Genomic DNA, 25,774 nt, shown 5'->3' on the forward strand with positions numbered 1-25,774 from the left:
CATCATTTTCACTTGTCTGACCGCTTGAATGATGACGAGTTTCTCACACGACTGGGCCTATCTGGGTGACGTTTTTTCTCACCCGAATGATCTGAATCTATGATTACAGGGACTCTCAATAGCAAGGATAACTGATTTGAGGGTGTCAGGAGCCACTGACAGATTTCTGGGCTGCGCTCAAGGTGTCCGGCCTTGGCAAATTGCGCTGTTAAGACACTGATGCCCTTTGCAACCACGTACCTATGCGAGAGTGGATTCTCGGCCCTCACTAGCATGAAAACTAAATACAGGCACAGACTGTGTGGAAAAGGACAAACTCTCTCCAATACAACCCAACATTTCAGAGTTATGTGCATACTTTCAAGCACGACCTTCTCATTCATCTGTGGTGAGTTATTCACAATTTTCGATGAACAAGTAAGATTTTATATGTAAGATGACTAAATAAAGAGCAAAATTATTGATGATATATTATGATTATTATGATTATTATTATTAGTAGTATAATAATATTATATTATTATTTGTGCCCTGGTCCTATAAGAGCTCTTTGTCACTTCCCACGAGCCGAGTTGTGACAAACTCACACTCCTTATGTTTAATAAATGTAATACATGAGTGTGTGTGGCAAGCTTATTACAATAACAGCAATAACAACATTTGAGAGTGCACTGACCCTGGTACTAGAGGGGGTTGAATGTTTGAAGGGGTACGGGACTGTAAAAAGTTTGGGAACCACAGTGTTAAAACTAAAAAGGGTCAATGCAGGTAGTCCGGGTAACCCTTTGATTAGCTATTCAGTAGCCTTGTTCAGCAGTCCTATGGCTTGGGGGTAGAAGCTGTTCGGGGTCCTGTCGGTTTCAGACTTGGTGCACTGGTACTGCTTGCAGTGCAGTAGCAGAGAGAACACTATGGCTTGGGTGGCTGGAGTGCAGAATTGGTCATGAACCCGTAAGACGGCTGCTGTCCACTTCAGCGACATCATGATTTAACAGGATGCTGACGAGAGACCGGTCCAGCTGCTGAACTATAGGTCCTTGTTGTTCAGTCATACACTGCTAGTACCCACTGTGTTTGCGTAAGGCTTTTACCACTCTGTGACAACAAGCATGTGGCTCAATAACCAACATGACATAACAGTGATTTGGCACAACACCAAACAAACCTCAACCACAAAACAAGCCATAGGATTTCACTAAGAGAGCATATCGGTTAAATCAAATTGTATTGGTCACATACACGTGACTAGCAGATGTTACTGGGGGTGTAGCGAAATGCTTGTGCTTCCAGCTCCGACAGTGCAGTAATATCTAACAAACAGTTAGCCTAGCTACTGAACAATTCCATTCATTCAGACAACATTAAAACGTGCCGTTCCCTCTCTGTATCAACAAGACGACACAAACACACTGATTGGCCAGGGCTCCAATCAGTTGATTGAAAAAAAAGGGGGGGGGGGGGGGGGGTAATTTCAGTTCCAACCAAGCCAAGGGGCATAATGACAGGTGTACTAGACTAGAGGGAGCTCATTTGATGGTGACGTAATAGTCTTCTGCTGTAGCCAACACACAGAACAATGGAGGGCACCTGTAGGAAAATAATCTCATGAGACAGAGAGCTCCGAGCCTCTCAGAGCAGAGCCCAGGACGGGTTAATACGACAATCAACAACCTTTATGCAACCAGCAGCAGGACATGGCCAATGACCAGCCAATGACTCCATTTCTTGTTTTGAATTATCACAGCAAGCAAAGGTCACCCCCTCTGTCAAGCGGGGAGAGAGGCATGCAGACATACAGTGGGCTGGTGAACAAGGTCATACCATCCCAGGAGTGGTATTGGCTTACTACCAAGCCAGGGCTACTTGAAACCAAGGTCACAGTGCTCTGGCTGCTGGAGTGACAGCGGACTGAACCGAAAAGCTGGAAGCAGGATTGGGTTGCCACTGCCTTCCAGTGGGCTGGGCTGCCGTGTTACAGTTCTGTCCGCCCAGGCCCGAGCACTTTGCTCCAGGCTCCCCTGAGAGGTGGGCTGGGTGGGGAGCACAGGGAATTCAGATTACTGGAAGAAAAAAATACATTAATACATTCACTGCAGAGTTTCCTGAAATCAGATCCCGTCTGACATAAATCAGAAACAGAGCCATTATGGCTGCCATTATGGTGAGAAACCAGAGACGAGGGATCAAGCTACTCCACTCATTCACACGTGAATAAGTGGCTCCCTAAAATAGGCCTGTCTACTACCAGAGCACTCGGATAGAGCAGGAGATAAGGCTGTGTGTGTGTTTAATACTAACTCAATACATTCCATTCACCGTCACAAGGGTATAGCTTAGCATGACACTGTCAGGCTCTCGCCAGCATATCCCAGGCCCAATGTTAGGGGGTCTTCCCCATGTTGTTCAGCAGGCCCAGGCCCCATCACTGTGTCTGTCTGTGCCTCAGCTTCTCCTCTCCCACTCAACACTACGTTAGCCTGCTAATCTCCAGCCCCATGCAAACAGCTCAGTCATCATGATCCAGGGAGAAGAGAGGAGAGGGGGAGGGGGGGGAGAGACCTGGCAGCAGTCAGGGGAAAAACCACAGCGTCACTCTGGGATGGGGGGGGAGGACAGGGAAGAGGATAATGGTTGTTGTGGCTCCTCTTTCTACCATCTTTCCCCTTCGCTGACTTCACAGAGTTCCACAGACACAATCATCTCAGAAATTGTACACAATAGCTGCAAGTGAAATAGTAAGAAAAGTAATGCTATCGAAAGCAAATCGCTGAGGCAATGTTTAGAAATATTTATTGATCATGTTCTATCGATCTTAAAATATGATTCTCTATTTTCTCCATTATTCATTTTAATACGGAGTACTCAAATCCCACAGACATTGACAGTAAAGTCAGAAATAGATGAAAACCCTAGTGTTGTGGAATGAGAAGTAGACTTGCTGCCCAGAAGTTGGGCTGACCAGCCTGGTGACATTTTTTTATTAAACCTTCATTTAACTAGGCAAGTCAGTTTAAGAACAAATTCTTATTTACAACGACAGCCTACTGGGGAACAGTGGATAAAACTGCCTTTTTACCTTGTCAGCTCGGGGATTCGATCCCAGTTACTGGCCCAACGCTCTAACCACTAGGCTACCTGCCGCCCCACCCCAGAAAGGGAGACGAAGGTAAGGCAGAAATAACCAATTAATCTGTACTAAGTCCCATCACTCATATCAAACTGTCCTTTCCCGTAAATATAACACTAACAAAGTGCAGAAGAGCACTGTGGTGTAGGCCTTTTCACAGTCAGGCTGCTGAGCTGACACAACTCCACCAGTCAGATAAAGGAAAAAGATCCATTCCTTCCATATTTCCAACACGTTACATTACAAATAATCCAATTACAGCTTGCAGATTGAGCTGAAAGGGTCAGATAATGTACAGTGTCTCCATGTTCCTTAAATCACCCAGCCGGAGTTCTAAACACCCGAGCAAACAGGCAGAAACACAGGCTGCCAGGAGACGCTGTGGGAGGGCCCCTATAACTCACATTAGAACAAACACAATCATTTGTTCCACTGGGTTTTGTGGTTCATGCCCCCTCCCCCGTCAGATTTGATGGGGGGAGTGTTTGATCCTCTGAGGAGACGAGGGGTGGAGGAGGTACAGTAGAGAGGCCCAGAGAGGGAGACACTGGGTGCCTGGTGGGTACATCGCACTGTTCAGAGGGTATTGTACTGGAGGGAGAGGCAGCGAACAGGCTAGGACCAGTCACTCTGGTCTCTTGGACCCTGATAGAACAGAATCCCGTGAGGCCATTGTCTAGTCTTGTCCAATCTTTTGGTTCAAGGCACACAGCAGCCCATAAAGAGGTTACTGTTATTCCCAGCGCTAAGCCAAAGGCCAGCTCTAAAAATTAGACTGAAGATCTAAACACAGACTTTGTGGACGGACGACTCACTGATGGGAACTTGGCTTTGGAGAAGGGGAGGTAGAACATTTAAAGACATTCTGTCCCATCTTCAAAAACAGTCAGCAAACTCCTCAGCATCCACACACACACTATAAATCTGATCATTTCAGAGTAGCACTGGCTATCTATCATCACAGCCAGTCAGCCAGTCCCATCTCCTATGCAGTCAGTACGATGCTGTGGTGGGTGAGCTTGGTTCTGACCGAGTGTGTGGGAGTGGAGGGACATACACTGGCCTGCCTGGCTGTGAGCAGCTCTGAGCCATACCCTTGAGCAGAGCATGAGAATCAACCCTGACCTTCTAGCAGCACATTCTTTTCAAGCAGGCAGCATAACATCTCTTAATTAAAAAACATACGTCCTGTTCTCCTCTCCACCACAAACTGCATTCAAAGCACTGTTCTCTTTTGACACATTCAAGACTTAAATATTTTCCCTTCCCATCTCACCTACCCCTTCCCTTTCAAACCACTTCATACCTCAGAGGAGAGAGCCCTGTAGTCGACACTTACAAACTATTTTCTATGTAGCCGGTGCGTTGTTTATCCTTTTCATTCTCACACCTACATGCTAATTTCCAAAGCCCAGTGTGGTGCTAGGACCAACCTGCCATCAAAAACCATTTCAGTGGCAGAGTCGGACATGACCCCCTGTACCTTCCTATTACTACGGCCACCTCCAACTTCTCCAGCAGCCATGGAGCTTCGCCATCTGCAAAGTGAAAACGCACAATACAACGTTTCTGCCGTCAAGCCATGCCCAAAGGTCGGTGTCTCAGCCCATTTATCAAAAGGGTTATATTTGACTCGAGCTGGTGACCGCACACTTCCGAAATCCGCATTTATAGTTGTGTCCTGTGAGTAGACAGACAGAAAGACGGCTGGATGCTACCTACCGCCTAGCTACGGTGGGTATCGCCGATATGTGATGACTCCAAATAAGCATTACGGTCTGGCTCATGGAAAACGTAGCCATGTATCTTTCAAATAACCTGCATTTGGTGATACTATGTTCTCGAGGCGGGAAAAATATTATCGTATAAAACACCTGTGTCCAGTTGCATGTGGTTCAACAAAAAAACAGGGAACATTTCTGAAAGTTATTAAATCCATGTTCTGCGCTGCCCAAATAGCTTTCTCGCCATCTTAGCTACCGCACACCTAGCATTTCCCAGCATCTTGCCAGGAACTAGGATTGTCTATGTGCCTCGGCCAAGTGTAGAAGTAGATGGTGGCACATCACAGATCGACCAAAACAAAGATCTACACACGCAAGAGGCATTTCTCACTCAATACAAAACATGGATTTAATATCTTTCAGAATTATCTCTGGTTTTTGTAACCAACTGCACATTTATAAAGATGCACCTTTTCTGGTTTTGAGAACAAAGAAAGAGTTGGCAAGTGCAGGTAACTTGAAAAATACATGGAGGCGTTTTCCATCAGCCAGGCTGTAACGCTGGTTGGAGTCGTCACATATTGGCGATACGCACCACAGCTACCAACATCCTTCCCTCTGCATTGGGATGAGAGAGAGAGAGCTAGTTGCCACTTCCTTTCAGGGTGGGTTTGAACTTGAGCCAATCAGCAGCTGCGCTGATTTATGGAACAATGACATCACACTCTTGGATATTATCTTAAAGAACGGTTCCTCCTCGGTGCTTAGCTCTAATGACTTGGAACAGAATGGCAAGAAAAACCTTGGGCAAAGGCACCATTTTATCCCCTACCAATCCTGCTCTTCACATTATGCAGCAAGCCTACTAAATGAACAAACTGTCAAACTTCTGCTCAAATAAGCTATAGAATCACGAGGCATGGGCTTATACCAGAGAACAATATAACCACAATACAGGTCTGCAACCTAAAAGTGGTTTATTGGGGCACAATAGTCTAGTCAGTGGGGATAACCCCAAACAAGAATATTACATAGGAGAGAAAAACAATACATGACACGCCAGCACCACAAAGGTTCAATCCTTTGAACGGTCCACAACCTCCTATATCATCTCATCATTCAACATGCGTACAAGGAAACCTAATCACACCAAAGTTCCCGCTCCTTCTGCCTCGAGTTCACATTCCTCAGCTAAAGATATGAGTGAAATGCCAATTTGTAGGGTAATGATGCAGAGTTGCTCTCCTCCCTGGCCACAGAGCCATGCCTGTTTGGAGCACACAGACTCTTTCAATAGAGCATTAGCATGTGGCCTGCCAGGAGGAGAGGTAGGCGGGTGGGAGCGGGGTCTGGGGGAACAAAGCCCCTATAGTCGTCTCAAGCCAGGCTATGAGAGTTATGTAATATGACTGGCAGGGCCCACTTTCCTGTTCAGAGTGCTGCAGACTAATCCCATTGAAGAACAGGCCTACTTTAGAAAGGGGGAGGGAGAGAAAAAAAAAATCAACACGCTGGTAAAGAGTAGAGGCAAAACAGTGCAGGGAGAACATTCACAGGAGAGACACCCTTTCATCTGCACTACCATCCAACACAGCACAACTCCCAACCAGCAGATAACGCTGACAATAATATCAGCACTGCCGAGGGCTGGGAGCAGGCTAAACACAGAGAGACAGAGAGCGAGCGAGAGAGAGACAGGGAGTGGCAAAGATAGAGAGGGGGACAGCGCATGAAACAGAGGGAGAGAGAGGTACACAGTAATCCTACGTCTGTTTCTGCTAACCATTGGCAAAGTGGAGGATGTAGAGCAGTTAAAAATAAAATCTGATTCTGATTTACTCTACTGGTGCCTGGAAACCATGTGACTGGCATCACATGAGGAGAGGTGGGGGTGGGGAAGAGAGAAACTGTACTGACAGCATAATGAGCTTTTTGATCAGTTTCCTTTGTTTCCACTGACAGTAAGCAGATACGGTGTGATTTCAGAGGTAAACATCACCAGCTCCCGTTGCACAGAGTCTGGCTAAAGAGAAGGCTACAGGAGGACAAAACGAGAGTAGGGAGAGAACGTAAGGGGAGATCGATTGTACAGCCCCCATGCTGAAAGTCTGTGTGGCGGGGCTGTGCGCCGTGGGGAAAAAACGGCAGTCTCTTCAAAGGCATGGGGCTGCCACCACTTACTGATCAAGCAGCACGGTCACATGAGCCGCATGCAGGAGAGGGACTCTTCATTAGTGACACTGAGCTCTACGGGAGCGGTGACCTACTTTCCAAACCAAGTCGCTCACCACACAAACAGCCACACACACACACACACACAAAAGCCCACACCAGCTAAAACACAGAACCCCTTTAACAAAGGGACAGGAAGGCAGGGCCTGGGCATGCACTAAGTCCTGCTCTTAATACACACATTCCAGTCGAGAGTGCAGGGCTTTAAAGCGGCCAGTTGGTACGAGCACTGCTCCTGTCTGTCTATGTCTCAGTTCCACAGCAAACCCGCTCTATAGTGCCATATGAGTGTAGTTTATTTAGAAAATGTGATGGTTTGGCTTAATGTGGCCAGTCAAAACAACAAGACTGCTGGAGTACAGGAAAACGGGACTTAGAAAACAAACCCCTTTCTGTAAACATTTTTTAAAAGTATTTAAAAAAGATACTGCGTGTTCAAAACTTCAGTACATCGTAACAAACACAGGGCCAAGAAACAGAGATGACTCCAGAGACAACGTGGAGAGAATGTAGCCATACATACCGATTCCATGGCTGTCCGTGGATGGGTGACGTTAAAATCCTGCTTTAAAAAGGGCTGCAGTAGAGAAGTCCAACGAATCCTACAAAACAAAACAAAACCGGAGGATTAGTTACCGAGATGCTGGCTGGCGTTTCACATCCCTAATGAGATCTGGCGTAGGGAGTCATCTTCTCCCATTCAGGTTGTGCTATTCCCCCAACATTGTATGGCTTCCAGAAGAGGCTGGTCTTAGTGCAACCTTTCAAAAAGGTCAAAGCCTCACTATGCCAGCCTCTCCTACCCCTGTAGACAGCCCCTCACAACCAACCCCACAGCCACAGCCCCCCCAGCCAGCCCCACAACCCCCCCAGCCACAGCCAAGCCCCTCAACCCCCCGAGCCATAGCCAGCCTCTCAACCCTAGCTTTGTCCAAACTCTGAGGGCAGGGGTTTATCAGGATTTGAACGATAGAGGGGCTTTTCAAAGGCCTTCAGTTGTGCCACCTCGGTTACATTCCTGTGTCGCTGTCACCTAGCCCCTGGTTCACATTTGTTCCATGGCAGTTGTTCAAATACCAGTGAGTGTGTCCACTAGCACAAATGATAAGTTGACTCAAGAGGACCACACACACCCGCAGTTAGGCTCAGTGGTATTGTGGAAAAGTATATGTATAAAGGATAGAGAATAACATGATTTCAGTCTTAGAGTGAGTTATTAACCAAGAGTTTGTTTCTTTTCAGAAATTAATTAAATATGAAAACGGGCTTTCGCTTGCATCTTGTCCTCTTCCCTTCTGAAGAGAACAGGTGCAAAGTGTACCAAATCTGTCAGACTGCCATTAAACTGTACAAGGCCATGAAAGCAACATTTCATTTCCATTAGTAGAGATTTTAATAACGGTTACATCGGTTAGCCAGCGAAAATATATTTGACCGGTCACATCCAGTCTATAGGTTCATTTGCATCATTTTGTGTAATTATATTGCAGCGTGTATTTTCGTTAGAATCTTATTTATCACACGCGCAAACCTTACAGAGCCTAGTTTGAGGAGCAGAATAGCCTATTGCCTGTCAGACAACGCAAGATGAGCTCCTCAAAAAGCTGGTACTGGAGTGCTTTTATAAGCAGCCATTGCACAACAAATATGCAATGTAAAAAATAAATGTTTTAACAAATTCTAAAATGTTTTGATGGCCACGATTAAAAGCAGCTAGTATTTCTCAATCCTGCTTTTAAAAAAGGGCTGCAGTAGAGAAGTCCAGAGAATCCTACAAAACAAAATCGCCATGAGTGCATGGGCTATAAGTCAATGGTAGGCAGGCTGTCAAGCGTGTCACCCACCGATATGCAATGTGAGCTGGAGGCTGCATAATAGTTTGAAACGTGAACATTTTACTTCAAATGAGAAATGCCTTACCTTGCTTCAAAGTAGCCTCGCCAAAAATCCAGCCATAGAAAAGTGGAAGCAGTTATTTTAGAAAGACTTCCTGATGCCATTAACCAGCATTTCTTTGTTGTTCTATTGGTTTTCATATCAACTTTCTTTTGCTGTTCAGAACCCAAGGGCACAATCTTAGTCATATTAGCAATTCATCGTAGTTGATGTTATTAGATTCCCCCTCGGTTTCTGAGATTTTCATTTGTCACATTCTTATTATGTCGCATTTTTCAGCTCCGCTGGCATCAGGTGCCCTGTTTAGAACAGTGTTTTCAGCTCCGCTGGCATCAGGTGCCCTGTTTAGAACAGTGTTTTCAGCTCCGCTGGCATCAGGTGCACTGTTTAGAACAGTGTTTTTCAGCTCCGCTGGCATCAGGTGCCCTGTTTAGAACAGTGTTTTCAGCTCCGCTGGCATCAGGTGCCCTGTTTAGAACAGTGTTTTCAGCTCCGCTGGCATCAGGTGCCCTGTTTAGAACAGTGTTTTCAGCTCCGCTGGCATCAGGTGCCCTGTTTAGAACAGTGTTTTCAGCTCCGCTGGCATCAGGTGTCCTGTTTAGAACAGTGTTTTCAGCTCCGATGTGGCACGAGAATTTCTATCCCAATGTTCTAACTGAACTATTTTATCCATTTTATTGCTGAAGGTCGTAAATCTCCAGATCAAAGAAAGACCGTCTCAGCCTGCAATAGATCAAAACTTTAAAACTCTTCCAAATGAGAACACAATATTTTTATTGCACACACAAATTAACTCCACCTCTTCAGGTGGGCTGAATTATTCTACAATTCACATACATTGTTTGTCACACTTCGGCAACATGTTTCCTCATCTTCTGCAAGCCTAGCCATTTTTTAAAATTATTATTTTGAATTTTACCCCCTTTTTCTCCCCAATTGTTTAGTAGCTACTATCTTGTCTCACCGCTACAACTCCCGTACGGGCTCAGGAGAGACTAAGGTTGAAAGTCATGCGTCCTCCGATACACAACCCAACCGCACTGCTTCTTAACACTGTGCGCATCCAACCCGGAAGCCAGCCGCACCAATGTGTAGGAGTAAACACCGTGCACCTGGCAATCTTGGTTAGCACGCACTGCGTGTAGAGCAATGAACCCTTATCATTCTACATACGCCGTCCTTTTCGGACAATAATATATCGAGAGCCAGCCTATTTTGCCAGGTCATGAGGGAGGTGGGAATTTTTTTTACTGCATCTTCGGTTTCATTCATGAATCTCTTGATTTTAATAGATGTAATTAATCCAATCCAAAATTGTATTTATTGTCAATCACCAAAAGAACGTAGTGGTAAAGCCTTCAACTATTTGATTCATAGCTTTGTATTAATCTGGAACTCCCCTGTGGTTGCCAACAGCATCCATCTAGACAGGGCTACTCCCATCCTGGTCAAAACTCCTCCTGTGCCTACTTTGGCCTCCTATAACTGGCCTCTGATTACTAATTATAACTGGTTGGACCAATAACACCAGGGCACAAGTACCTACCCACCTTTTTGGTAGTATCTGTCAGATATGTCCTTTGCTGGTACAATCCCACCATTCAGCAGTTATAGGGGCTGTGAGGTTCAGAATTTTCTCCTGTGCTTCCAAATCTAAGTCAGTCACATTAACTACTGTCATACAGCCATTAAAATCACCTACATTCTGCCCCTCTCTGATTCCTATTTTGTAGGTCACTCATCCTTGACGGTCAGTATGTGGGTAGTTTCTCTTTTACTTCTTAACAATGGTGGGGGTGTAGTATAATAGGTGCCGGAAGGTGGTGGATCTGGATGTATCAGGAAAATTACCAAGACTATGATGCAGCTCAGGGTCCCCCATATTCCCAAAAATCACCAACCCTCTCCTTTCCTTTGTCTATCTTCTAGGAACCACCCCATACCCACAACTCTATGAGCGCACACAGTTAAAATGTTCAATTTCTGGCCTCTCTTTTACCTGTTTAACCAATAATGTAATCCGTTGTCTAAAGAAATAGATTCTAGTAAACCAAATCTAGGGATAATATCTTGACCCAATGCTTTAGCTATCGTAATCATGTCCGCCAAGTAAGTTGGGAACGCTTCTACCCAATTAATATATTTATCTATTATTGTTAAAGACCACTTCTTTTCCTCACTTCGGGATAGTTCAAAATAGTCCATTTCCAATTGTTGGAATGGATATTCTACCTGGGGGGTATTCCCCCAGTGGCGCTCTTACTCTACATTGATGTGTTATCCCATAGGCCACAAAGTGTTTCCTAACCTGCTATACCCACCCCCCTGTTGACACATGGCTCTGCCCATGTGTCAATATTGCCGCATATCTAAACCGTGACTTAGGTAAATTATCCTGATGCCAAACATTATTCTGTAGGACCGCCCCTTTTCTTTTCCACATGTCCAATTCCTTTTGGGGCGCCCTGTCTTGGCTATCCTGTAACAATTCTCTTTCAATTGTTCGGTCTTCTTTAATGATGTATCTGTGCTGCTGTGTATAGTTTCTGTTCCTGTTGTAATGCTAAATCTATGTTGGCCAATTCGAATACCTCGCAGTCTAGATCACTCTCACTATCCTCCTCTTTCCAATCTAGTCATGCTTCCTCTTCTTCAGAGTCTTACGGACTCCTCCTATTCTTGTTCTGTCTGTCTCGGTACAGTCTTTGTCTCTCATCCTTTGGAGGAGCTCAGATGTCCTGTTTTGTCACAATTAAAACAGTTTCTATCATCTGATCCTGTTAATTTTTCCCCTTCTCTGTTGGGTCCCTTCCCCTTAAAGCCTCCTTTATGCTGGTCTTCTACTTCCCCAATATTTACTGTTAGATACTCTGCTCCTTTCTGTTCTTTCTTATTCTTCTCCTCTTTCCCATGGTGTTCATGGTGAATTGCACACCTCTTCACTTCCGCCAAAGTGGCAGTTCCCAATCCTATCAGAATCTTTTTGATTGCCTGACAAGTTTCAGGTCTCAGACTACTCAACAAAAAAAATGCTATCTTCAACTGTTAATAATATTGCCTCCCGGTCCAGGACCTACCAATCCACTATTTGCATTAAATAGCTCCCTCAATCTTACCAAATACTGACTGACTGTGTCCCTGCTTACAGTCATAGATTTGAGAAAGCTCTATAGTCGTAATCCCTAAGATTATTACATAGAGGATTCAGTTGGTCTCGATACCCTCCTGGACCCTTCTATCCCTGTCTTTGGGTATACTATTTAAATAAAAATCTTCTAATAATTAAAACTAATGCAAAACATAGCATATGTTTCATGTGTACAAATTAAATCTCTCCTTCGGGAGTCCACTTTATTTTATCTAACAATAACATGGGTTAATCATAAATCAGTCCCATCAATAAAGTTATATATGTTGCATAGTGTGGGATCTATTATGTACAGTAATTTGCCATCCCTAAGAACTGCATCATATTTAATTCATAATTCATTTTTAACGCTCATAAAAAAGAACTTTTTCTATTTCCATCTATTTCCTGTCCTGTTGGCTTAAAATATGTCCTAAATACTTGACATAAGTCTACCATAATTAAAACCTATTATTGCTAACTTTATAACCTTATTCAACAAAAAATATATAATACTATAATATCAATTTTACAGCCTTGTGTTAAATTTCTCACGGAAATATCATCTACATACAACAGCTAACTACCTAAGGGAGAATACAAGTTGGATTGGTTACTAAACATTACTTAAGCAAAAATAGTGGGACTTTCAAAATAACCGTAAAACAATTTAGAAATCCGCCTTCGCCCCAAAATTATAAATCCAAACCATCTGGGTGAAATAAAATTTAAGACAAACTCATTTACCAAATAATAGAAATATCTACTATCTATTTTTAACAAATTTAGGAGAGTACTAAAACCAGGGATGCAAAAAAACCTCTTAAAATAATACTTATATTTACTCCTTATAAATCCAGCACCACCCTTTCAGACTAAAAACATGGACAAGTTTCAAAACACATCTCCTCCAATACTAACATCATTCTCCATTATTTAATTAAACATAGGTTTAATCCCTGCTATTACTTCTGGTTTCAATAAATACTGCCTTCAATAAGGTCAACAAAACAATTTAGGAGTAACAGTTACAGGTAAAACTCCCACATCTGCCACTCCTTTTAACCATAACATCTCCGGTATCCCTGTGTCTAGCCTGAAACATTCAATCAGTCTTTCCATATCCCTCCTGAACCCTTCTACTCCAGTTTTTGGATGGACTATTCCTTCCACTGCTAGACTTTCTGGGCTCAGGGGAAGGGGGGAGCCTAACCTTTTTCTGTCTCATCTCCATATCTCTGTCTCTCTCTCTCTCCATCTCTCTCTCTCTCTGCTCTCGCTATCTTTATTACTTTCTTCTTCTTTCTTTACACTTGCCTTCTTTTCCGGGCTTCAGACAGCCACACCAAGGCTGTATCAAACCCTCAACCTGCTGTTTCATAGTTTATCTACATCTTGGCACCCTTCAAAACCATACTTCTTCCTCCACTTAGGTCAATCCTTTCTATGGGTAATTCAATCTTCCGTACAGTTTACTATGACATTGAATGCTTACAGGAATTTAATCTGGTCCATTACTAGTCAACCTTTTTGTAAGTCCAATTCTTCCCCAAACCTGTTGTTTCCCTTATATTATCTCCAGTTTACATGCACTTCTATTTAATCATAGATGTGAGTTTGTCTACGTCTAGACGTCCTTCATACACATAGTTCTTTCTCCACTTAGGACCATAGATGTTCCTCTTATCCTTGGATTCCACATACCTCTCATGCCCGGTTAATTCTGGTACCTCCTTTGAGGATTTACTTCCCATGTTAGTAAACCCTCTCCTTTGTTCCCTGGGAACTAGGAATAATTAGTATTATGACTTTTGATAGATTATTAGGTCTCACACGTATACATATACATATACATACGTATACATATACATATACATACGTATACATATACATATACAGTGATCTTAAAAATCGATTTTATCGTTTGTGGCTTTTGACCTGTTAATATATCTCACACGTACGCACCTATTCCTCAGGTGATATTCTTTTGACCGTCCCAGACTGTCTCAATATCAGATTATTTTTAGGGTATATTTTGGTAATGGCCTCAACTACCTTGAGTCATTGCGGACCCAATTCCTCCTGTTTTATTCTATATTTAACCTCGCCCCGTTTTACATTTACAGTGGGGCAAGAAAGTATTTAGTCAGCCACCAATTGTGCAAGTTCTACCACTAAAAAAGATGAGGCCTGTAATTTTACATTTACATTACATTTAAGTCATTTAGCAGACGCTCTTATCCAGAGCGACTTACAAATTGGTGCATTCACCTTATGACATCCAGTGGAACAGTCACTTTACAATAGTGCATCTAAAACTTAAGGGGGGGGTGAGAGGGATTACTTATCCTATCCTAGGTATTCCTTAAAGTGGTGGGGTTTCAGGTGTCTCCGGAAGGTGGTGATTGACTCCGCTGTCCTGGCGTCGTGAGGGAGTTTGTTCCACCATTGGGGGGCCAGGGCAGCGAACAGTTTTGACTGGGCTGAGCGGGAGTTAAATTCCTCAGTGGTAGGGAGGCGAGCAGGCCAGATGTGGATGAACGCAGTGCCCTTGTTTGGGTGTAGGGCCTGATCAGAGCCTGGAGGTACTGAGGTGCCGTTCCCCTCACAGCTCCGTAGGCAAGCACCATGGTCTTGTAGCGGATGCGAGCTTCAACTGGAAGCCAGTGGAGAGAACGGAGGAGCGGGGTGACGTGAGAGAACTTGGGAAGGTTGAACACCAGACGGGCTGCGGCGTTCTGGATCATAGCTACACTTCAACTATGACAGGCAAAATGAGAGAAAGAAAAATCCAGAAAAATCACATTGTAGGATTTTTAATGAATTTATTTGCAAATTATGGTGGAAAATAAAGTATTTGGTCAATGACAAAAGTTTCAATAGTTTGTTATATACCCTTTGTTGGCAATGACAGAGGTCAAACGGTTTCTGTAAGTCTTCACAAGGTTTTTAACACACTGTAGCTGGAATTTTGGCCCATTCCTCCATGCAGATCTCCTCTAGAGCAGTAATGTTTTGGGGCGGTTGCTGGGCAACACAGACTTTCAACTCCCTCCAAAGATTTTCTATGGGGTTGAGATCTGGAGACTGGCTAGGCCACTCCGGGACCTTGAAATACTTCTTACGAAGCCACTCCTTCATTGCCCGGGCGGTGTGTTTGGGATCATTGTCATTCTGAAAGACCCAGCCACGTTTCATTTTCAATGCCCTTGCTGAGTGAAGGTTTTCACTCAAAATCTCACGATACACGGCCCCATTCATTCTTTCCTTTACACGGTTCATCTGACCATATGACATTCTCCCAGTCTTCTTCTGGATCATCCAAATGCGCTCTAGCAAACTTCAGACCGGCCTGGACATGTACTGGCTTAAGCAGGGGGACACGTCTGGCACTGCAGGATTTGAGTCCCTGGCGGCGTAGTGTGTTACTGATGGTAGGCTTTGTTACTTTTGTCCCAGCTCTCTGCAGGTCATTCACTAGCCCCCCCCCGTGTGGTTCTGGGATTTTTGCTCACCGTTCTTGTGATCATTTTGACCCCACGGGGTGAGATCTTGTGTGTAGCCCCAGATCGAGGGAGATTATCAGTGGTCTTGGATGTCTTCCATTTCCTAATAATTGCTCCCACAGTTGATTTCTTCAAACCAAGCTGCTTACCTATTGCAGATTCAGTCTTCCCAGCCTGGTGCAGGTCTACAATTTTGTTTCTGGTGTCCTTTGACAGCTCTTTGGTCTTGGCCATACTGGAGTTTGGAATGTGACTGAGGTTGTGGACATGTCTTTTATACTGATAACAAGTTCAAACAGGTGCCATACTTATTTGACACCATAATTAGCAAATAAATTCATTATAAATCATACTATGTAATTCTCAAGATTTCTTTTCTCATTTTGTCTGTCATAGTTGAAGTGTACCTATGATGAAAATTACAGGCCTCTCATCTTTTTAAGTGGGAGAACTTGCACAACTGGTGGCTGACTAAATACTTTTTGTCCCACTGTATCTAGATACTTGACGTTGAGCTTTCGCTATAAATTCCTGAAAAAGATATACCGAATAAGAATCCTGTTTGACTCTAGTGATTATCACCTTACCTACATCAGATTTTTTTACAATGTATACGTCTAATGCAAGTTTAGATCTTACCCCCAAAATCCATGACTAAAGACTACTGACTTTATTCCTGCAGCAGAGAATTCAATGTAGGTTGGATCTCATCACCATTCCTGTCGTGTACAAGTTCGCCTGAAATGGACCCTCAATTTCAGAGGTCAGGCCTTTGTCTTACGGATTCCTGATTCGCCCGTGCACGGTTTCCGTGTCCCCTGGGACGACAGAAACAGGTATTGAGATCCGGCTCGAAGGACCACGTCGTCACGAGAATTTCTATCCCAATGTTCTAACTGAACTATTTTGTCTGTCTAATTCCTGAAGGTTTTAAATCTCCAGTTCAAAGAAATTGACAGTCTCAGCCTGCAATAGATCAATACTTTATTCAGAGAGCGCTCGGTCTTAAAAATGAGAACTCTTTTTATAACACACATACAAATTAACTCACACCGGTAGAAACTCAACTTCTTTAGGTGGGCTGTATTTTTCCACAATTCACATACATTGTGAGACTTCTGCAACATGATTCATAGTATTCTGCAAGCCTTGCCGTTTCTAACAGTTTCTCTCCTTCCTAGGGTGGTGAGGCCTCATTCCAGTTATTAGTTTCACCGTTATCAACACAAGTCGCCAGTTCAGTTGTCCTTGAATGTCTCAACTATACCCTGCTCATATTGCAAAATAGTAACACAATGGCCTAGTGTTAAACGCCTAGTCGCACATATTATTGGATTATGACTGGAGCACATTTCATACAATTATATGGTTTCAGGGTGGAATACTTTAGTCATCGTCTAAAAACATACAAATTCTATCACGCTGGCATTAGGTGCTCTGTTTACAACAGTGTTTCCCACGAATGGCATTTTGGCAAATGTTTGAAAATGTTTTATTGGCGGTTTCATTACAACAGTTGCATGTTCAATAATAGGCTATATAGCCTTTTGACTGTACGATAGAAGCATATTGTTTCATGCGTTCATTAAACTCTTAAATGAAAAATGGCAGTTCCTTGTATGCATGCATTGCAATTTCTGTAGGTCACGTCATTTTACTGTTTCAATAGTCATATATTAAGAAAAATATGTTACATCTGCAATCCATTTTAATGGATGTCAATCTTAGCAGCTAGAAATGGGACAGCAAGAATCTCAAGTTAACATACCAACTGAAGTGACTGAAGTGGATGACACAAGAGCCCAGGCCAGGCCAAGGGCTGGAGGTGCCAGGGCAAAAAAGACAGGCAGGCCAGATTAAAGGGGCCAGGCCTCACTGGGCTGGGTGATGTGTCTGGTAAAATCAGAACCCTGTTGGTTCTCTCAGCAGGAATCCAGGGATTGGACTAATCCAGAATGGAGAGTAGAGCACCCCCTCATAATGGGGCTTGAATACAGGCTTGTAATCTTACTAAGAAAATCCCCCGGCCACACAGTGACAAAGTACACTCCCTTTAAGCCGGGTCATGCTAAAACCCGCAAGACATCACTCATGGATAACACAGATCAGTCTCTGGCAGACCAACCCAGGGTAAGCTCTTGGTTGGGTAGACTATGGACATCTGAGGATATCATGCCAGGGTTAAATTCAACTTGACACTGGGTGAAATGTCTTATGGAGCTTTAAATCCTGATTGGAGAAAAAAAAAACTGCGATAAACACCAAACTCACTGATTTTCCTTTGTGCACTTATGAACAAATGAGCGAGACAAGTTTCCTTTAAGTCACTGATAAGAGCCCCTACTACTAGAAAACACACTGCACATTAAAACTCCATTATCTGTCTACGGAGGATCTCTTTCCCGCTAGGGCTGGCCAGAGGTTTTACTCCACTCGTAGGGTGGACGCTATGTTGACCTTAAAAGGGAAACATAGAGCCTGGGAAACCAAGCTCCAGCTCTTTGCCGCAGCTCTCGGGGAGCTGGTTATTTTCCTCCTGAAAGAGGATGCTTCCACAATTATTCATACACTGGGAGGGATTACCAAAGACAGGAGTCCAGTTTCACCACAGGGCATGGGCCAGGCTCTGCAGACTTCATGCCAACATAGTTGAGACTGTTTAAGCTCCCAGTCATTGCAAGGCGCCCAAGCCTACACTTCTCAAACATCTCAAGCAGGATGACTCAGCCAAAAACACATGGCTCCTACCTTGTGGTAATGTGGTGGCCCCCTCATGCCCGGCACAAGACTCAACGAGAAGAGACAGCTATGTCTGTAGGCAGGGGGCAGGGAAGACCAGGTATTTTAAGAACGCTAAAACAAGTTCATCCTGTGTCAGTATTTGAAGCTTCCTGAAAGTGTTTTTGCCCTGGCTGTAGTGAGGCAGAAGTACACAAATGCTCTTGTGCAAATATCCATAGTCCCGTCTGGCAGAGGCAGCTGGGCAGGATGTGACATATGTTTGGCGCGGCGGCTCAAGTGGAGACGGCAGAGACATCCGACTGGTTTAAAAAATACACACACCCATGAGGTAATTTACTACTTGCTGACGTTGAGCTGGACTAGAAGTCACCCGTTCACACACAGAGGCAGTGCAGGGAGCTGCCAGTCCAATGTGTCCAGGAATTGTACATTTATGACTGGGGAAGTAGTAAAGTCTAACAGGACCAAACTGGACCTTTAATCCCTGCCACATGGGTGGACAGAGTGCTGGGAGCACCGACACGCCACCATAGGTTTGGCCATTCACAGTCAAACCCAGAAATCCTAGTTACTTAGACTTAACTGAAGGGTTGCAGGGCATGTGGGGAGCCTGAGCTATTTCTGGCCCATTTTAAGAGCCTCTTTGCAGGGGCAGTGAGGCTTGAGTGAGGCCTGTCTGCAGAGAGAAGAAGGGAGATGCTGAAGTTATATTCATTTTCTTTCCCTTTTGGTTTTGTGCTACAGCTTGGTGCCCCTCCAGGGTCTCCCACCAAAGAGTGTGTGTGTTTGGCAAACAGTGGCCAACCAGGCACAACATCGCCAGGTACCTACTCCAATTTATTTCTGTGTGCTAATATACATGTTTAGCAGGGTTCTCTGGTGAATGAGACCGGTTCCCCAAAACCAGTTGTGTTTACAAAACTTGTGTTGAGCCACACTGAGGCACTGAAGTGCTCATTTGTAACGGCTGCATCTATCCTGGCTAATTAGGTTTGACTCAGCACAACGGGAGATTGAGGCAGGCAACAAGTAAAAACTGCCGATTGAGGCACAAAACCTGGCACAAAAATGTCACAAATATCCAGAGATACTAATCAGCATGGCTTTTAGGTGAGCCTACCAGAAAGACCAGGGTTAGAGAGCACTGTCAGCACACAACTAGCCTGTAGCTTCACATCCAAACACGCTGCAGGACAGGACATAGGCCTACAAGTACTAGCTAGTTCTCGCTCCTTCTGGCTAACATCCCTGTTCTGCTGCTACGGGGGTAAGGTTTTATGATATGGCCAAGTTGATGAGAAGAAATACAAGTAAAGTAGGACATATAGGAGTTGACCTAAACATGCAGATGGTCAGGTGAGAGTTCAAGCCTCCCCTCCCTTACCCCCATCCTGACAGTAAGCAGTTGCAGCTCAGGACAAAGGTGTTCTTTCGCATGTTTGGCTATTTGAAGTGAAAATACTAACACTGTTCTAAAACCAATCCCTACTAGATATGGGATATTTCAACATCAACAGGGGAATGCCAAATACTGGACTTTGTTCATGAGGAGTGGTGTGCACATTTGTGCACGATAAAGCAAGTCATACCTCTGACAAGTTTGAGAACCTGGCCAGTGTTGATTTCAACTACGGTCTCTGTATACTCATGAGTCCAGCTTTGAGGCCCAACGTCCAGGGTTTTGGAGTTTGGAGAGCAGTCATGGCCAATCCTAAGACCTAGCCTCAACAACAGACAATGGCTGCCAGGGCTGCTCTGTTAAAACCATACCACACTGTGTCCAGATAACTGCCTGGAAATAAGACAGAGGGAACGGAACACACACAACAACGTTAAAACTCAGACCCTCGATCTCAAACAAAAAACAATTACACATGCCATAGAGCCATAGCTGTTTAAAGTGTATATTTCCGGTGATTAGTCTATGTTGCAATGGTGATACGGCTGAAAACACTGGCTGTGTCTGCAGGGGGGGGGGGGAGATACTTGACGCAAGAGTGTTTACACATGCTATTCTGAAGCTCAAAGCCAAGACTGGAAAATATGGAAAAGAAAGCCGAGCTACTGAGAGCAGAGGTCAGTCCCATTTGAGCTTTAGTAATATGGCTGGGGGAAGGTAAAGTGAGTGGGGCTCTAAAAACAACAGGCTGGACTGTGTTGTTTCAGCCCGGGCTGCCACTGTGTGTCTGCGGCCTGGCCCGTGGCTTGTGCGAACATGCACAAAAGTCAGCAGCACAGTTCTCAGTACCAAGTCCAACCCCATCTCGTTCTACAGCCCATCATCGCCATCACCACTGTGATGTGTACATTGATATTACATTTACACTCCTCTGCAGAAGCAAATCAGAGGGTGAATGCCAGGTTGTCAGAATGCCTGCACAGATTTAGCCATGACATTTAAGAAATATTATTTTCCGATTTTACCGTATTATTCATTGGAGAACAGCAGTAGATAGGAAGATGGTTTTAATTTTTACTTCACCTTTATTTAAACAAGGTAGGCCAGCTGTAAATGAGAACTTGTTCTCAGTATTTACAATGCTAGTTTAGATTGCTAATCATTTACTAGTTCTCATTTACAACTGTGACTTGGCTATGATACAGCAAAGCAGTCTGAGAAAAACAAAAAAGTTACACATGGGATAAACAAACGTATAGTCAATGGGTGTTGCTATTGTGACCAGTGAGCTGAGATAAGGCGGGGCTTTACCTAGCAAAGACTTACAGATGACCTGGAGCCAGTGTGTTTGGCGACGAATATGAAGCGAGGGCCAGCCAACGAGAGCATACAGTTTGCAGTGTTGGGTAGTATATGGGGCTTTGGTGACAAAACGGATGGCACTGTGATAGACTACATCCAATTTATTGAGTAGGGAATTGGAGGCTATTTTGTAAATGATATCACTTAAGTCAAGGATCGGTAGGATAGTTCGTTTTACGAGGGTATGTTTGGCAGCATGAGTGAAGGAGATTTTGTTGCGAAATAGGAAACCAAATCTAAATTGATTATAGCTGCTTAATGTGAGTCTGGAAGGAGAGTTCACAGTCTAGCCAGACACCTAGGTATTTGTAGTTGTCCTGATATTCTAAGTTGAAACTGTCCAGAGTAGTGATGCGGCCGGGTGCGGATAGAGATCGGTTGAAACGCATGCATTTAGTTTTACTAGCATTTAAGAGCAGTCGGAGGCCACGGAAGGAGTGCTGTATGGCATTAAAGCTCATTTGGAGGTTTGTTAACAGTGTCCAAAGAAGGGCCAGAAGTATACAGAATGGTGTTGTCTGCATAGAGGTGGATCAGAGAATCACCAGCAGCAAGAACGACATCTTTGACATATACAGAGAAAAGAGTCTATTCGATGCTAATGCAGTACGCCACATGATGTTTTTGTGCTGGTCAAGAGCAGTCAGGTCTGGAGTGAACCAAGGGCTGTCTGCTCTTAGTTTTTTTTAAATTTAACCTCTTAAGCCTAGCCCTGCTTACTGCCCCTAATGGAGGAATTGGGTACCCATATAAAACAGGATTAATTTTTGTCAAAACTTGCGAATATATGCATATAAAAAATATTATCGAATAGAAAACTCTAAAGCTTCTAAAACCGTTTAAATGTTGTCTCTATGTAAAGCAGAAGTCTCAGGGCATGCATTCTCCCAAAATCTCTCGTCATGGAAAAAGTTGCCCCAACTTTGACGTCATCTTAAACACCTTCCCAAACAACTACCGCTCTGGGAACAGTTCCTACGTGTTCAGCGCAAAGCCTGCTTTCAATGGGGCTTCTCATTGTGTGGGTCACGCGAAAAAAAGTGTCCGTTTATGCGCGCTCTGCTCCCGCTCTCTCTTTTCTTCAGGATCAATTACAAGACGTGTGTGTTTCGCTTCGTCCTCACAATTGCTGTACTTGAATTTTGAATCTTGAATTTTGCCTACATTTCGACCGAAATGTGGCTATTTTGAGAACCGAAAGACGCAGACTTGAAAACTAAACGCTGTTTTGGTAAGTATAATCCCTTCCAGGTCTTTTGATGGAAGAACAGCAAAGGTAAGGGAATATTTATGTGTTAATTTTGGGTTTCTGTCGACTCCAAGATAGAGGAGGCATAATGATACATTTGGAGCGCCGACTCTTCGTATAGCCTAGTAAACGCAAACTGTAACGTTAAAAATAAATGTAACACAGCGTTTGCATTTAGAAGAAGTGTATCTTCCTATACATATGTAAAACATGCATATTTAGTCAAAGTTTATGATGTGTATTCCTTGTTAGCTGACGTTATCTGCCGGAGCTATTTAATTTCTCCTGACATTTTAGTAGCATTTTTTGAACGATGCGTCATTGTAAACAGAGATTTATGGATATATATTGCAGATTATTGAAAGAAAAATGAATGTACTGTGTAACATGTTATATTACTGTCATCTGATGAAGATTTCAAAAGGTTAGTGAAAATGTTTTTTTTTTTTTATCCTGCGTTTGTTGATTGCATATTTTTTCCTACTTGGCTATGCTAATGAGCTATGTCTGCGGTGGTGGTTTGACATAAATATGTGCTATGTTTTCGCCGTAAAACATTTTAGAAATCTGACTTGTTGCCTGGATTCACAACGAGTGTAGCTTTAATTCAATACCCTGCATGTGTATTTTAATGAACGTTTGAGTTTTAACTAATACTATTAGCATTTAGCGTAGCGCATTTGCATTTCCAGAGCTCTAGATGGGACGCCTGCGGGCCAGGTAGAAGCAAGAGGTTAATAGGGCATGCTTATTTAAGATGAGGAGAGCACTTTTGAAGAATAACCAGGCATCCTCTACTGACATGATGAGTTCAATATTTCTCCAGGATACCCGGGCCAGGTCAATTAGAAAGGCCTGCTAGCAGAAGTGTTTTAGGGAGCGTTTGACAGTGATGAGGGGTGGTCGTTTGACCGCGGACCCATTACGGATGCAGGCAATGAGGCAGTGATCGCCGAGATTCTGGTTGAAGACAGAAGAGGTGTATTTAGAGGGCAGGTTGGTCAGAATGATATCTATGAGGATGCCCGTGTTTACTGACTTGGCGTTGTACCTGGTAGGTTCCTTGATCATTTGTGTGAGATTGAGGGCATCTGGCTTAGATTGTAGGATGGCCGGGGTGTTAAGCATGTCCCACTTTAGGTCACCTAACAGTACGAATCATAAATGGGGGGGCAATCAATTCGCATATGGAGTCCAGGGCACAACTGGGGTTGGGTCCATAGCAAGCAGCAACAGTGAGAGACTTATTTCTGGAAAGGTGGATTTGTAGAAGTAGAAGCTCGAATTGTTTGGGCACAGACCTAGATAGCATGACAGAACTCTGCAGGAGATTGCGACCCCTTTGGCAGTTCTATCTTGGAGAATGTTGTAGTTGGAAATTTCAGAATTTTTGGTGGCCTTCCTAAGCCAGGATTCAGACATGGCTAGGTCATCCGGGTTGGCGGAGTGTGCTAAAGCAGTGACAGAGGTTTCGCCTCTGGTGGGACCAGTTAAGCCAGGTGAGGTCTCTGCATGTGTGGGGGGTGGGACAAAAGCAATCTACGGCAAGGTGAGGGTGACTGAGGGCTCTACAGTGAAATAAAACAATAAGAACAAGCCGAGACAGCAGTAGACAAGCCATGTTGACATTAGGGAGAGGCATAAAGCAGTCACATATGCTGACCGGGAGAGAGCTAAGACAACAACAAGTAAATTATAATGAACGGCAGAGCGGGTCAGTTAGGTACATACAGGACCTGAGTTAGAGGCTGGGGCCGACAGAAACAAAATGAGGTACCGTGTTATTGAAACAGTCAAGGGGGCATCAGCTGTGTAGCAGAGTAATCACCAGGTCCAAAGAACAGCAATAGGTGAGTCAAGGAGCCGTTCAGTAGTCAGTACTTCGCTAGGAGAGTGGGAGACACTGCGCGTAGAAAGCTAGCGGGGCGGGCAAGAAGATGGGTCTTCGGCGGCATCGCAATGGAAACGCCGATTGAGACGACATCGGGCGACCACGTCGGCGGACCAGCCGTAATGGATTGGCAGGGCTCCGCCAATTGGCTAAAGACAAAAGAGGCATTGTAGCTCTAGAAGTAGCTGGTATATGGGCCTAGCCCGTGGCTAGCTCAAAGCTAACTGGTGCTTGTTTCAGGACAGAGGCGTTAGCTAACAGTAGCCACTCGGTAGCAGCTAGCTTGCTGCGATGATCCGGTGATGTGGTAGGGAGAAGCAGTCTGATACGCTCTGAATTGATATCACGCAGAGCAGAGTGGCATGTATTGTCCGAGCTGAAGCTGGCGGTGTCTGAGCTAAAAGGTGAAGACCGCTAGCCGTGGCTAACAAAGACTAGTAGTTAGTTAGCTGGCTAGCTCCTGACAGAGGTTCCAGTTATAAGGAATAAAAACAGCAGATCTGTACCACATTGTGTGAGGCGTGTTAAAGGAAATTATATTTAGTTCATAGATAGAAAGTGAGATAAATGTATACGAGATTTATTTATTTAAGCGGCTACTTACATGGGACAAGACAAACACTCGACCGACTGTTACGCCATCTTGGAACGAAAAGTTGACTAATAAACCAGTGTGCTTCTCCCATAGAAAAATATTCAATGTCTTGACAGGATGGATGGGTAGCTATTTACATTAACAATTAAGGGGTTTAAATCCATTTGAACCACAGGAAAGAGAGAGGTGTATCAGAATAATTAGCACTACCATTACCACCAACATTTCTTCATTTGACATTGATATGCCCAGAGGAAACCAATAGGTAGAACACACCTGGTAAGAGAGGCTACATGTGTGTGAGAAAACATTTTAAAATTAGCATTATCCTCCACCCATCTCCAGCCCCCTCATGTTAGAGATGTGATTGCTGTACTGAAATAATGAAGTAAACAACATCTGACTGAGTCACAGCAGAAATGGAGGCAGGGAAGGGAACAGTGCTGTGTTTCTGTGGAGCAGCTCACTGCATAAGCAGCCTCACGCACTTAACATTCTGAGACGAACAGGGCTGCAGGAGCCTTGGCTGGTGCACTGACACGGTCTTCGAATGCAGAGAGAAATGGCAGCGAGAGAAATAGAAAGAGCGGTGATTAAAAATGGAATGGAAAACATGGTTGAGGAGATTTACTAGAGGACGAGCCCTGGGGGGGGGGGGGGGGGCGAACTGGTACCTAGCCGAACTGTGCTTGCATTCTCCCTTAAAAGACCTTTGCTTGAAAAACAAGAAAAGGGCGGCTAGGATGTTTGATGCAGTATTTCTCAAGTTAAAACATTTGCATGAGGACGAGTTGTCTCTCGTTGAATGACTACACACACTTTGCTGAAGACTCCCTACAGAGTTCAGCTTGCATCGAGAAAAAATGTGACCGAACAGCCGGAAAAAAACCTTATCGAAGTCCAAAACGAAGAAAAACATCAAAA

At 44.1% G+C, this 25,774-nt stretch overlaps 1 protein-coding gene across 3 annotated transcripts in view; it reads right to left on the reverse strand.

The window, feature by feature from the left end:
* The window catches only part of LOC124033830 (ankyrin repeat domain-containing protein 11-like), a 155,266-nt gene that overhangs the window by 115,089 nt on the left and 14,403 nt on the right, over nt 1–25,774 (reverse strand). For all 3 annotated transcript variants that reach the window (XM_046346190.1, XM_046346191.1, XM_046346189.1), the window contains exon 2: nt 7,607–7,685. The gene's annotated coding sequence lies outside the window, so the exon portion shown is untranslated. The remainder of the gene's footprint in view (nt 1–7,606; nt 7,686–25,774) is intronic.

Source organism: Oncorhynchus gorbuscha, linkage group LG04 (genome assembly GCF_021184085.1).
Source record: "Oncorhynchus gorbuscha isolate QuinsamMale2020 ecotype Even-year linkage group LG04, OgorEven_v1.0, whole genome shotgun sequence".
NCBI lineage: Eukaryota > Metazoa > Chordata > Actinopteri > Salmoniformes > Salmonidae > Oncorhynchus > Oncorhynchus gorbuscha.